Raw genomic sequence first — 14,600 nt, forward strand, 5'->3', positions numbered from 1 at the left:
AGACATGTGCACAAACACACACACACACACACACACACACACACACACACACACACACACACACACACACACACACACACACACACACACACACACACACACACAGCACTGCCCCTGAAAACTGAAAAGGCTGTATTGAACACCAAGACGAGAAGACATTGAGGTGTTTACTGAAATATTACATGTGTTACTTAGACTTCTGTAGAGGGGCCTACACTGTAGTAGCATTATTATGAGAAATAAATGGGTGTGCAGGAGCTTTGTTCTGAAAGGTGGAGCTCTCAGTGATGTAGCTGGTGGTGGTCATGTGGGGACACGGTCATGCGGGGACACGGTCATGTGCATCTGCTGCAGTGATGCTGGAGGTTGCATAGAGTGTAAGGAGGTTGAGTCAGTATTCAGTAATCATACTGTGTTCTGTTTTCGTTATTCAGCATTCGTTATTCAGCATTCGTTATTCAGCATTCGTTATTCAGCATTCGTTATTTAGCATTAGTTATTCAGTTTTCCCCTGCAGCTCTTTCACTTCATCTTATGCTAATTCTCACCACGCGTTTCCTGTTATTATTCATAGGCCCAACTTGTCCCTTCAAACGCAGCTGTTGAATAACGACAGCACTCGCAGCCCTGTCCCCCGAGGACACGCCGAGATGTTCCGAGCTGCAGATCGCTTTGAAGCACGCAAATATTCCGATCAATCGGACTTGTTAAACTATTAGTCACAGGCAAAAGCGAATAATACTTGTTTCTCACACACAGATCTGTAACACACTGTTTAAATATTAACTGCAGTTTTCTGACCCCGTGCGTCACCTCTCTTCCTGATTAATTTCCTGTGCATCTAGGACTGAATGTTGGCTGTAAAACAGACTTGTGGTGAGGAGCAGTGAGCACCCATTGTTCTGTTTCGAGAGACTCTTGGTAAAGCAACACAGGAAGGCTGACAGGTGACATCAGTCTGCAGTGTGGTGCAGCTCAGATTCAAACCAGCAATGCCACAGGCCCGAAAGCATTGCTGTTAAACTACATACTGAGACACACATCTGTGAGGGTTTTACTACATGTAAAAATCACAGTCTTGTAAGACACAGACATGTTGCCACAGATTTACTAAATATCAGAATGAGTCTTATAAGACACACAGCTGCAGTGAGAGGTTTACTACACATCAAAACCAGTATTGTAAGATGCATACTTGCACTGAGTGCTTTACTACATGAATAGAGAGGGATTGAGGAGTTCTCCATAAGAGTGTCAGTGTGACAGATTCTCCCTTACATATGCACAAACAGTTGGAGGGTTCGCAGTAGTGATGTCTTGAGGAACATCACTGTAATGAAAATAATCGACAACTCTCTGGATGATCTCTGGTGAGTCTCAAGTCTTACAGTATCACAAACTGAGCAGATAAAGTGATTTCATTAGTCAGCATGGTATATGAGTTAATATTCATGAATCCCTTCCAGACATCATTCTTCCTCTGTGAGTGTGTGCCCACCGGCTTTGGGAGCAATGAGTGAAATATCTCAGGACGGAGACATCTGTCTGCGTGGTCTGTACATGCTGACGATCATCTGTGCACACTGTCATAAATGCATCTAACAATTGCTGCAAGTTGTGGTTGGTGAATGTAATTGAAAGTTGAGCAGTTGTGAGTTGGCCTGTCTGGTGTCTGCTGTCCAGTGTGGACTCGTGACCTTGAGTCTTGAGTACTAAATTATTAACCTGCATCATTACTCAGAGGATTGGGACAGCAGGCTAAAACTTACTGAAAACCTTACATTCTTCATCTTCAATACCTGTAATCACTCTGTGATCTCATGTAGACTGAAGATGACGTGGATTCCTGTAGATGACACGGATTCATGTACACGACAGATGACACAGATTCATGTAGATAACAGATGACACGGATTCGTGTGGATGACAGATGACATGGATTCTTTTAGCTTCTGAATGCTGTAAAAATGGACATACACTTCTTTTTCTTTTCTTGTTCTTCCAGCATTTTAAAAATAATTCTATACTGGTATTGAAACAGTTTCAGAAATGAGCAGTTGCCCTCTCCTGTATGTATGTGACTAACGGTGTGAATTCAGCTGATGTATGTTACTAATGGAGTGAATTCAGTTGCTGTATGTGTGTTTGCAGACACAAGCCTGTTGTCTGGGAAACCACTAACCCTGTAAGCGGGACACATCCTCCTGTCCATCACTGTCACTCGTTCTCAGAGTCTTGCTTCTCACTGCATCAGCCTGGCTTGTTATGTCATTTTCAGACATAACCAGTGACAGGTGGCACATTGCCTGGCTGAGTCTCAAGCCGCTGCTCCATGGAGGCGGTGTGGTTTGTCTCTCTGCTGTCTAAGGTTGGCTGATCTGAGCACGTAGCTTGTTTCAGCTGGCTCACTGCATCCAGAGGCATTCAAAGGTGCCCAAGACTCCTTTCTTGGGAGAGCTAGTGTATATATAGGCATGTTATGTACAGTGTGTATATATGTGTCTGTGTGGGACGTGTTTGCATGTGTGTTTTCTAGGAGAGATGAATACTACATGGTTCCTCACTTGCCTTGCAGACAGAAAGAGTCCAGAAGCTACCTCATTCTGTCATGGCAGTGAGATCCACTTGTACTGACAGTGGCGGAGCTGACAGTGCCATTGTACACGGGTGAAGTGTGTGTTTGTGTGTGTGTGTGTGTGTGTGTGTGTGTGTGAGTGTGTGTGTGTGTGTTTGTGTTTGTCTGTGTGTGTGTTTGTCTTTGTGTGTGTGTGTGTTTGTCTTTGTGTGTGTGTGTGTGTTTTTGTGTGTGTGTGTGTGTGTGTGTAGCATGATCAAGGTTCTGTGGCTATAGAATGGCACTCTGCAAGGATTCGTGCAAATGACACAACATTGATTCTTGAACCTGAAAAAATTACCCACAAAGCACAGAGGGAACTCAGAAACTGAATTGAATGTAGAACCTTGAGGAAGTCACCTTGGGCAGCCTGCCTAGTACAGACCGTAGTCAAGGATGTCGCAGACAGCATGTAGAATATTTGCGTGGTGGTATGAAGGGATTGGAAGGGTAAAGAGGTTCCTGTTGAGAGATAAAACTGGACCCTATTCCAAGCTTCATGCTGGGTCAGACTTCCTTTAGAGAAAACGTTAAATATGTTGGTTTTCTGGAGCCAAACCGTTGTTTTTTTTACCATTTTGAAAAAGGTGAAACAGGATTTGATGGAGCACCTTCCTGGCATGTGATATAAAGGATGTGCTGTAACTAATTCTACAGATGGTTTACCTTATGGATGCCGATAATAACACACACACACACATGCACACACACACACGCACACACAGAGGCACATATACACGCACAAAGTCACACACGCACAGAGGCACACACATGAACAGTATTCTTCCTCATGCTCAGGAAATGACTATACCAGGTCATCTGCTATCTCTGTATCCGCTCTACACAATTAATGGCCTTGCAGGCAGAGGCTCGTATTTGTTAACGTAATACAAGAGAATTGTTCAGTCAGACAGATATTTGTTGTGAAACGAAGTAGTTACAATTTCAAGCCTTTTCAAATACTTTAGCCTAAATTCCAGCACTTTTCAAACCTGAAACACAAAGCAACATTAAAATTGGTCAGGTAAAAGTTCATTCCCCTGTATTTGAGGGGTGTTTTTTTATACTACTAGGCCTACATATCGTTTCGGACAACACTGCAAAGAATGTGACACGGCAAGATTAAACGCTTCCGCCGTTCGCGGAGGTTAACGAGGTGTGCGGAGTCGCTCACTCGTGAAAGTATAAACCTAGATTGAATCTATTGTTGAATAAACCTGCAAAATATTTGGAATTATTCTGGATTCATTACACAGTAAAAAACAAAACAAATTAACGTGCTGCTGTTCAGAGAGACACTACATTTCTGTATTTTAATCTTAATTTATCGTGGTTCACATCGATATCGGGATATCCAACAATGTTATCGCACATCGCAATTCTAGTCCATATCGTGCACCCCTAGTTAACAGTCCATCTGGCAGCTCCTTCTACAGTTAACAACAGTCCAGCTTGAACTGTCCCACGATGAGTAGCTTCTCAATGTAGTCACGAGGCCGCTGTAGAGCTTCAGCACAGGGACTCCACACGGTGCAGCTGATGTAATAAGCTAGCTTACGGAGCAGTGTGGCGTTGCTAATATGCTAATATGTGGACATGCTAATATTCTTAAAAATGAACATGGCAGTGTAGTTGCAGCAAATTCAGTGACATACTTGGTCAGGCTCCGTTTGCACTATTTGCACTCTGTATTGACAGAGAAGAACTTTTTGTTTTGTACATAATACAGTGAGTCCCCGCTTAATGACGGGTCTGGTTAACGACGGACCGGAGTTACCACCGACTTTTAAAATTTTATTTTGCGTGGTGCGTGGAGGAGCAGTGGCAGCACTGTGGAGTGTTGGAGTGTTGTGTATGATAACATTGTTAGTTTTTTTCTATACTGTATTTACGATTAAAGCGTATCTAAATCCAGGGTCATGCTTAACGACGAAAACAGCTTTACGACAGACTTTTCAGTCTCTAACCCCGTCGTTAAGTGGGGACTCACTGTAATATTGTTTGCACTTGAAAAAAGGAGAAATATTTTATTTTATTTATTTTCTTTTAACTTTTATAAAATTTTATTTTAATTTCAATTTGTAGAGGAAGAAGTTTATTAAAAGTTAATGCTTACATAATGCATAATAAAACATTTCAAAATGCATGTGTAACTCAGTTAAATAATAGTCTGTTGTCCAGTCATATAATTTGTCATTTTAGTGTTCTTCAAATCTCGTCTAGTCTCGTTCTCATGAACCCAATATCGTGTCTCGTCTCGTGAGCTGAGCTGAGTGTATCGTCACACCCCTAGTGGTTACTAATAACAAACAGTAGGTATAGCTTGGTCTTAGTAGATAAGAATTAAGAGGATATTTATTGTGTAGTTTTACATGACTAAGGAAGGGGCTTATTTCCTCGCCACAGGGTGAATCTGAGTTTTTCTAGTTTAAGTTTTTTTTTCCCAATTTTGCATGAACAAGAGTTTCAGCCGCAGAGTCAGTGAGTGAAGGGCAGAGTTTAGCCATGTTTCTTAGATGGAAGAAAGCAGTTTTAGTAATGTTATTGATGTGGGCTTTCATTGTGAGAGCTGAGTCCAAGATAACACCCAGATTACGGACAGTAGGAGATGTGGTTGTAACGAATCCAGGAATTGAGATGGATGGTTGAACAAGTTTCCGAAGAGTGGGTGAGGAGGCAATGAGAATGGCCTCAGACTTGCTATTGTTTAGGTTGAGAAAGTTCTTTGCCATCTAGGAATTGACATTATGGAGACAGCTGAGCAAGGATCCAGGAGGTTGTAGATCAGAGGGCTTGGAACAGACATAGATTTGGGTGTTGTCAGTGTCGTGAAACTGGAGGCCGTGCTGTCGAATGATATTACCAAGGGGGAGAAGGTAGATTAAAAAAAGAAGTGGGCCAAGGACCGAGCCTTGAGGTACTCCAGTCGTTACAGCAGAGCAGGTGGATCTAAAGCCGCTGAGGGAAACAAACTGCTGGCAGTCAGAGAGGTATGACTCAAACCATGATAGCACCGTATCAGATAGTCCAGTCCAGAGTTTCAGCCGGGTCAACAATGTAGAGTGGCAAACTGTGTGGAATGCTGCGGTGAGGTCGAGTAGAATCAAGATGTTAACTAGTCCAGAATCAGCTGCTAATAGAAAATCGTTCATCACTCGGACTAAAGCAGTTTCAGTTCTGTGGTTACTATTGAACCCAGACTGGAACTGCTCAAATAGATTATTAGATGATAAATAGTCCATTAATTGAGTGGCAACCACGCGCTTAAGCAGCTTACTGAGAAAAGGGAGGTTGGATATGGGACGGTAATTACTGAGGTCCTCGGGAGCCAAACCAGGTTTCTTAAGGATAGGGGTGATGGCAGCCAATTTCAGTGAGGGGGGAACAATGCCAGAGGCGAGGGAAGTGTTAATAGTCCTGGTGAAGAGAGGACAGAGTGAGGGCAGACAGTGTTTAACCAGGCATGTAGGCAGAGGATCCAAAACACAGGAGGTTGGTTTTGCGGACTTGATGTACATCGCTACTGTGATGGTATCCACTGGAGTGAAAATTGAAAAGCAACAGCTGACTGGGGGACTTTGTTGAACAGGGTCAGAAGAGGAGTTTGTGAGGGCTGTGTCAGCATGAATGTTCCTAATTTTCTCTTCAAAAAATGTCATGAATTTGCTACACAGCATTGATGATGGAGTAAGGGCAAAGTTATTAGCAGGCCTTAAAAGCTTGTTAACTGTGGAAAATAGCGCTTTTGGATTGCCATGACAGTCTCTGATGTTGGTGGAGTTATATGCAGATTTAGCATTGTAGGTACCATGCCTCCACAGACAAAGGAAGGGGGGTGCTCCCCCTAGGTGCATGGCCCACGTCAGGACGGATGTGGAACTACGTCATCAGACGAATCCCCTTTAAAAGGGGGGATCCCCCTTTGTTCGGTCTCTCTACCTGGCTGCATAAAAGTAGCTACCTAGAGACGAAGAGCGTGCACACCTTCGAGAACAAAGCGGTACTGGTTCTGCACCCGTTCGGGCCCGTGCAGCACGCGAGCGACGCAAGAAGTAACTAGTTCGCTACTTTTATTTATTTTGCGGAGTTCGCTAAAACCCAATCGCTTCAGCTAGCCGACGATTAAGAACTGTTTGAACATTCGCGCGACGGCCGGACCTCCGCGAGTTCATCTTAACGTCGACAGCGATAACTTCCCCGGGACATCACGCAACGGACCACCGAGGGACCGCCGATCGAACGGCCACCGCAGCTTCCCCTGGACGGAGCAACGCGATCCAGCGGAACCTTCTCCTCAAAAGTGCACGAAGGAGTCCTCCTCAAGAGGCTACCTGGCCTACTGCGCGGGCCGCGGACTGAACAACTCAAAGTAAGACTGTGCATCTGGGCAGACTTAGAACAATATCTTGTTTTACTCTTTTCTGTGTGCTTAGATCGATGTTTTGTGAATGCTTGTTTGCAGTGGTGTTTATAATCACGTTCATGTTAAACCGTACTCTGTTTAAGGCTTAAAGAGATATTCTGTTCAAAGCTTAAATAGGTATTCTGTTTAAACTTGTTCGGTTATTCACACTGATTCCTTTATTTCATAGTTAATATCCAGTTCCTCGTGTACTTGTTAAACGTGTGTCCCACTATACGCTCGTTGGGGCTGTATAGTGACTGACGAAACCATGCCTTAGTTAGTTAGAGTAAATTTGCGTTGTGTTCGTGACTGTAGTGAGAGCTCGGTTTGGTTTTCGCGCCATCGAGTTTCTCTTTGTCTAAAGGATCTCCTCCCCTATACGCACGTCCACACGCACGTACCCACGCACGCGCATCCGCGCGCACTCGAATACACATCCACACACGCACGCGCGCACACACACATACACACACACACTAGCCTACCCTGTTGCCCCCTTTGTTTGTGATGTTTTTAACTATTATGCTTTGTGATTAATAAATGTTTTATGTTTAAATACTGTCGTTTGAGTCGTTGTTTCTCTGTTACAACCTGAAGCCAGAACTATTATTTGAACTGTAACCTTCAGATTTATAGTTTGTTAATCAAACAATTTGGGCTACGGGAGTTGACCACAATTAGTGGCGACCTTAGTTAAATGAGTTTATATAAAATTTGGGTAAATTTAACACGGTCTGAACTCCCACCATTTCGTAGGTAATTTTATGAGACTGATTACTAAATAAATTTGGCCAGCACCTACAGCATTATGGAGGGCAGCTTTGTAAACAAGGAGATGGTCGTTGTACGCATCTAGATGAACTGTTAGTCCAGAGTTTTTACTGAGGCGTTCAAGTTGTCGTCCTTTAGCTTTCATTAACCTCAGCTCAGGGGTGTACCAGGGGGCCGAGTGGAGAAAGGTGACTTGACGAGAACGCAGCAGCGCATAAAGATCCAGAGCGGACATAGCCGTATTGGTATAGTGGTTAGTAAGGACTTCAACAGAGGCCGGTGCTGGCGGGACAGGGACAGAGTCAATGGTATTCATCAGGTGTGAGGGACAGACATTCCTAATACTCCTGAAGGATCAGGACAACATTGTGCAAGAGCAGTTATACCCACTCAGCAGGACGAAGTGCAATGAAAACAAACAGCAAACGAGAAAGTAGACTTACTTCAGTGAAGCGTAATCAGTGACAACAGGATGAAAACAAGGAAGACTCGGGTTAAAGAGTTGAGCGGCGAACAGCGTGCATAAACAATAGTGCTTAGCATTAGCATAGCATAGCAACCCCTGTAAACAATGGCTCTTATCATTAGCACAGCATAGCGTAACAACCTCCGAAAGAAGCGACCGGTAAGATATAAAAACCGCGGAATCACAAAGGTATAAAACTGTAATATAAATGTAAATAAAACTAAAAACACGAGACAAAATCTAAAATAAAATCTAGGTTAATTGTGAAAATAGAAAAGTTCCCAGTTCAAAGTGGCAGACAGACCTGCACAGTGTACTCGCAACTGGAAGAGGATCTTGGAGTAAATGGGGGACTGGCCCTATATTCCAGCACTGCATCAAACATCAGAACCGTTAAATGTGGTTTAGACAGTTACACGGAAAATTACAGAATTTAATAATCATATCATCATTATGTAAATATTGTGATGCGGGGACAGAGGCAGGAGCTGCATATCAAACTCTTTATTCTCCATTTCAAACATGAGAAACAACGACGCAGATTGCAAAGCAGCAACAAACAGAACTATGTAATAGAAATGAAGACTGTGTGGGACGTTGAACCACTCGCAAGGCGAAGTCTCAGGAAGCCGGGGTGAACCGCTTTCAATGTACAGCACTGCACAACCTGTGGGCACCTGTGTGCACACTGATTGGTTACAGCTGTCAATAATTGGGACCTAGGGAGTGGTTGGTGCTCGGGGTGTGTGCAGTGCAGGTGTGTGTGTGAGTGCGCGCGCCCTCTGGTGGCTGCCTGACCGTTACGGAGACACCCCCCCCAAGGACCCCTCCCGCCGAAGTACTCAAGGCCTCCGGGGATGCCTTGGCGCAGGACTGTCCGGATGCTCGCGGTGTAGGGAGGCGATAAGGGAGGGATCCAGCACCTGGGAGGCCGGAATCCAAGACCGCTCCTAAGGGCTGTAGCCCACCCAATCCACCAGGTATTGCGTGGTCTTACCCCTATGTCTGGAGTCCACTAGTTGTTGCACGTGGTAGGCCGGCCCGTCTGGCAACTGTAGGGGTGAGGGTGGAGCCGTATTCCCCATGTCTCTCAAGGGCCCGTTGCATGGAATGCGCGAGACACCCGGCGGTCCTCTGGCAGGCTGATCCTGAAGGTCACCAGGTTAAGGCGCTGGTGATTACCAGAGGTAGAAAGAGTACTGAAAAATTGTAATTGAGTAAAAGTATCTTTACCTTGCCTAAAATCTACTCACAGTAAAAGTAAAATTACCCATCTCTAAATTTACTCAAGTAAAAGTACAAAATTACTTCATTTAAAATGTAATTTGAGTAAAAGTTACTTAGTTACTTTCAGTTATTTAATGCATGGATGAATCATGAACCAAATTCAGCACAAGTTGTTTTAATCGATTTCAAAGTGTATTTAAGTGCACATCCACACTTGCAAAAAGATCAGCTGGGCTCAGGAACATACTTCCTCACAGCACAAGGACAGTCACAACCTGTACCATAAAGTGCAAACACTTTTCCCACATCAACAATTAAAAAATGCTCATAGGATCCCACAATTTAAAAGTAAGTGCTCACAGGATCCAACTATTCAAAATACAGTGCCCACCGGATCCCACTATTCACAATAAAATGCCCACAGGTTGCCACAACTCAAAATAAAATATAAAATGACCACAGGATCCCATATCTCAAAATAAAACAAAATGCGCACAGGATTCCACTATTTAAAACGCTCACAGGATCCAACTATTCAAAATACAGTGCCCACAGGATTCCACTTTTCACAATAAAATGTTCACAGGATCCCACAAATCCTGATAGATAGAAGACTTAAAGATCGAACAATCTTATCCTTTTGGAAAAAAGTCCACCGTATTACGACCTGATAATGAGACAATGGAAAGGACGCGCGAAAGGCAAGGCCATGCAATTGGCCTTCGGTTCTGGGACTCAGAATTTCTGCCCGCATTTAATTTTTCACCATCAATATTTTTTTACTCAGTAATGTGAGGGCGTTCAAATGGAGTGAAGTAAAACTACTTGGGTCAAAATTTACTCAAGTAAAAGTAAAAATGACATATTTCAAAAACTACTCAGAAAATTACAAATTACTCATAAAAGTACTCAATTACAGTAACGTGAGTAAATGTAATTAGTTACTTTCCACTCCTGGTGATTACATAGGGACCAGTGTAACAGTCTCCCAGCTTACCTCTGGTGCCTAGGTGGCCATTACCGGTAGGGATGCACCGATTCACGTTTTTCACTTCCAATACTGATTCAGATATCTGAGGCTTAGTATCGGCCAATACCGATCCGATACCGATCTGATAGAGTAGAACAGTGCTGAATCGACTCAAAATATATTTTTTTTAACACAGACATACTGAATTACAAGATTATTGAAAACTGCACCAGTACAGCACACTTAAACACACATAAAAACATGTAAAAACAACACAACTTGCATTTGTTCAGTCAGTGCAATTATGACTATAACATCGAATGTAAAATAAATAATACCAAAGAACCTGAAACTGACAAAAAATAATAGGTTCGCAACTTTGGTCAAACATGAAAAAAATTTACTGCAAGAAACCTTTGAAATGGTTCAGGAATTCTAAATATAATTTGAAATAAATAAGGAGTTAGTTTGTCTAGTCCGCCAGTGCAGAAATCATGCAGAGCACAAAGCATGTAATGGCCAGAAATATGTGTACTGTCTCTTTAAGGGAGCAAGCTGTAGCGCATATAGAATATTGTTGTTTTTTTTTACCTTTCTACCATACACCGACTCAGACCACTGGCCCCCGCTCTTTATTTTATATTTATTTTATTTCTGTAAGTAACGCATTCAATGAGCTTTGGACAACTTACCAGTTCATGTATGAACAGTCAAGTAGTGCTGGAGCCCAGGTTTATTTTGGTCAACCAGCAAATAAACCGACTAAAAGTTAGTTTGTCAGGAAAATGTTCCTTCCCCTGTTTTTGAGGGGTGTTTCTTTATACTACCACATATAGTTTCGGAGAACACTGCAATGAATATGATGCGCCAAGTAAATGGCTCTGCCGCTCGCACAGGTTCACGCGCTATGGTCACTCGTGAAAGTATAATTCAGCCTTTACAAATTCGAGAGGTCCACGACCTCGCGAAGCAACAGTGTGCGAGGCCCTCGCGCACTGGCGGAGCCACCACGATTACGTCATTTTCGCGCAATGCATAAAGTATAAACCTAGCTTAAGTGGAATACCACCAGCCCGAGTACGAGTCAGTGATTCACCTCTCCTCTGTGTGCTTCGTGTTTCACTCGCCTGTAAACTGTCCAAGTTCACTTCTATCCGGGTCAGGTGGATATTTAAGGTTGAACTAAATCCGAAGAGCGTTACAAGCATAGAATTAGTCCAAATAGATGTACTGTCTTTATGGATCGGTCACATTGTCACCGAAACCCGATCAATTTTTTTCAATATCTGGACCGATACAGATATTAATATCGGATCGGTGCATCCCTAGTTACCGGTGGAGACCCAGACATTGTCTCCCACTCTGTATGGGGGAGCTTCGCTCCTTCTGCGGTCTGCTTTGCGCTTAAAATGCTTAATCACCACTTTATGATGGTATGAGCTGACGCAGGTGAGTGTCAGCTCATACCCTCTCGCCATTCCTCGATGATGGGCTGGTCCAATGAGGAGGCGTTCCACGCATATAAGGGAGGCTGGCAACCAAACACAATCTCAAACGGGGTTTTTCTTGTGCTGGCCTGGGTAAGTGAATTCTGCGCGTACTCAGCCCATGATGGGAGCGAGCACCAGGTGTCTGTGTGTGTTCGTGTGAGCACCAGGTGTTCGTGTGTGTCCGTGTGAGCACCAGGTGTCTGTGTGTGTCTGTGTGAGCACCAGGTGTCCGTGTGTGTCCCTGTGTGCACCAGGTGTTCGTGTGTGTCCGTGTGAGCACCAGGTGTCCGTGTGTGTCCGTGTGAGCACCAGGTGTCCGTGTGTGTCTGTGTGAACACCAGGTGTCCGTGTGTGTCCATGTGCTCGCTGCAATAAGCCCTCAGGAACTGCCCACTTTTTGGTTCGCACATTCCACTTGTCCGTTAGCCTGTGGGTGGTAGGTAGCCAGATGTTAGACTTATGGTGATGTTGAGCTTAGACAGAAACTCCCGCCACACCCGCGAGGTAAAATGCGGCCCCCTGTCCGACACAATGTTCTCAGGGAAACTGAACTGCCTGAACACGTGTCGGAACAGGAGGTCTGCCGTGTCCCACGTGGTGGGCAGGCCAGGCAACGGTATACAGCGGTCTATGATGACCAGTATGGCGGTGTTGCCCTCTGACGGGGGGAGGTCTGTTATGAAGTCCAAGGCTAAGTGAGTCCAGGGCTGCTCTGGCATGGGTAGTGCCGGAGGGGTGCGCGGCACTTTTGCTGCGGGCGCACTCAGCGCAGGAGGCTACATGGGTGAGCACGTCCAGACCTGCGTCAGACCTGCATCCAGAGCACGTCCAGAGCACGTCCAGGCCTGTCTGTTGTTTTAGTAGTCCCGGGATGACCAGTCCCCAGGGAGGTGTGAGCCAGTGTTAATTTTGACCACAATTTTTAAATTTAGTTTTAGTTTTAGTCTTTTGACTAAAATATCATTTAATTTTAGTCATAATTTAGTCATTGGAGTTGTTTTTACTTTTACTAATTATCAAAAGAATTTAGATGACTAAAATATAAATGGTGTAATAGTCAATATATACACTTACACAAAATGAAACATTTATTAACCAGTTACAGAATATTATTGTTTGTAAGTGCAATATACACAAAAACAGATTTCCAAACAAACTTTATTTACCTGAACTTGTGTTTAGTGAGCATAACAATAACAAACCATTGATGACCAGTAGGCCCGCTCTACCTGAAAAATATATGTAGTTTATGAACAATACATATTACATTCTATATAAAAACTGGGTGCCGTAAAAACAACAATGCCATAGCCTGCAGTCATTTTATTTGTCATATTTTTCCAGACATCATCGTCCCACATGGTTTACACACCGTCTTGTTTTTCTCAGTCAAATGAGAAATGTGTCCATATATCGCAGCTCATCTTTCTCCTTGCTGACATTGTCGAGTTAACTTTGAGTTGAATTTCATGAGTGACCACAGTCCACAGGCTAGTATGGTCTTAACGGGTTCTGTGCGATGTGAAGACGTTAGTACTGATTGGATGGTTACCCGGTTTGTCCTGCCTCTCCTTGTAAGCTAATCCCTACCTTTTACAAAACTAAATCAGGTCTGATTGGATGTCTTCCAATATTTTCGTCTCGTTTTTATTCGTTGATGAAAATGTCCATTCATATCTGCATCGTTTTAAAATCTTTTAATATAGTTTTTATTTAGTTATCGTTTCGTTTTCATCATGAAAAAAAGGTTTGTTCACGAAAAAACTATGACAAAATTATTTGTCAATGAAATTAACACTGGTGTGAGCCCAGCTGATAAAAGCTGAGTGGGAGGCACATACCTGCGATGGGGCGGACAGCTAGGATGGGGGTTCGCTGCCCCAATGGGCCTGTTGATGTCCCACTCGATCACGCCCACGAAGCACTCTGGTGACAGCACAGGCTCCTCGCCGGTGGATTTTGTACTACCTGGGAAAAAGCATGACAGGGCATCAGCGCGGGTTTTCCTCTCACCGTCACCTGCAAGGCTTTGGCCGAGCTGAACACCTCTGCCAGGTCAAATATAAATTTTGCGCAAATATGCAAAATACATGTTTACAATTTGTACTGATTAACCCAGTATAGTCAGTTCCTGGAGGCTGATGAAGGGATTGTTATGACGTGTGTCTACATATTTGAAAGTAACCACCCGGAAGGTTCAGTCAGTGAAGGTAAAAAGGATGTGCAGGTTTATTTTCCCCAACAGGACAACATGGCAAATAACTCATAACAAATTCAAAAATAAAAGTAACCAAAATAACAATGCATATTTCTCACCATAACCACTTACAATTTCAAGATACACAGACACGGTCGAAAACTGTTGCTTCCTGTCAGCCCCCGTCTGCGGTGGAGTTCACCATGGGTATTTAAATACTGAGTGAAAGTCCCTCTAGTGGCAAGGAGGTCAATTACAGTAACACAAAATAATGCAAAAGGATAAATGGCTCATACACAATGTTTATACATATTTTGCATATGTATATGTATGTACATTTTATATTTTTTACTTTTATATTGAAAAAAGTAGTTTTGTCAATTCTGCATATGTACGGGACATACAGAGAATCAAAATTACGTTACTCTCCTTCCCAAGTTACAGCAAAATAACACGAAAG

At 43.5% G+C, this 14,600-nt stretch overlaps 2 long non-coding RNA genes across 4 annotated transcripts in view; one reads left to right on the forward strand and one right to left on the reverse strand.

Moving 5' to 3' along the window:
* The window catches only part of LOC143514471 (uncharacterized), a 35,996-nt gene that overhangs the window by 2,860 nt on the left and 18,536 nt on the right, over window positions 1–14,600 (forward strand). The gene's annotated exons all lie outside the window — the stretch shown is intronic.
* LOC143526105 (uncharacterized) lies at window positions 8,797–14,330 on the reverse strand. Its single transcript, XR_013133820.1, has 3 exons — window positions 14,273–14,330; window positions 13,785–13,911; window positions 8,797–9,427 (listed from the first exon to the last, which is right to left on the reverse strand). It is a non-coding gene; the product is annotated as an uncharacterized LOC143526105 (long non-coding RNA).

Source organism: Brachyhypopomus gauderio, chromosome 1, assembly GCF_052324685.1.
Source record: "Brachyhypopomus gauderio isolate BG-103 chromosome 1, BGAUD_0.2, whole genome shotgun sequence".
Classification (NCBI taxonomy): Eukaryota; Metazoa; Chordata; class Actinopteri; order Gymnotiformes; family Hypopomidae; genus Brachyhypopomus; species Brachyhypopomus gauderio.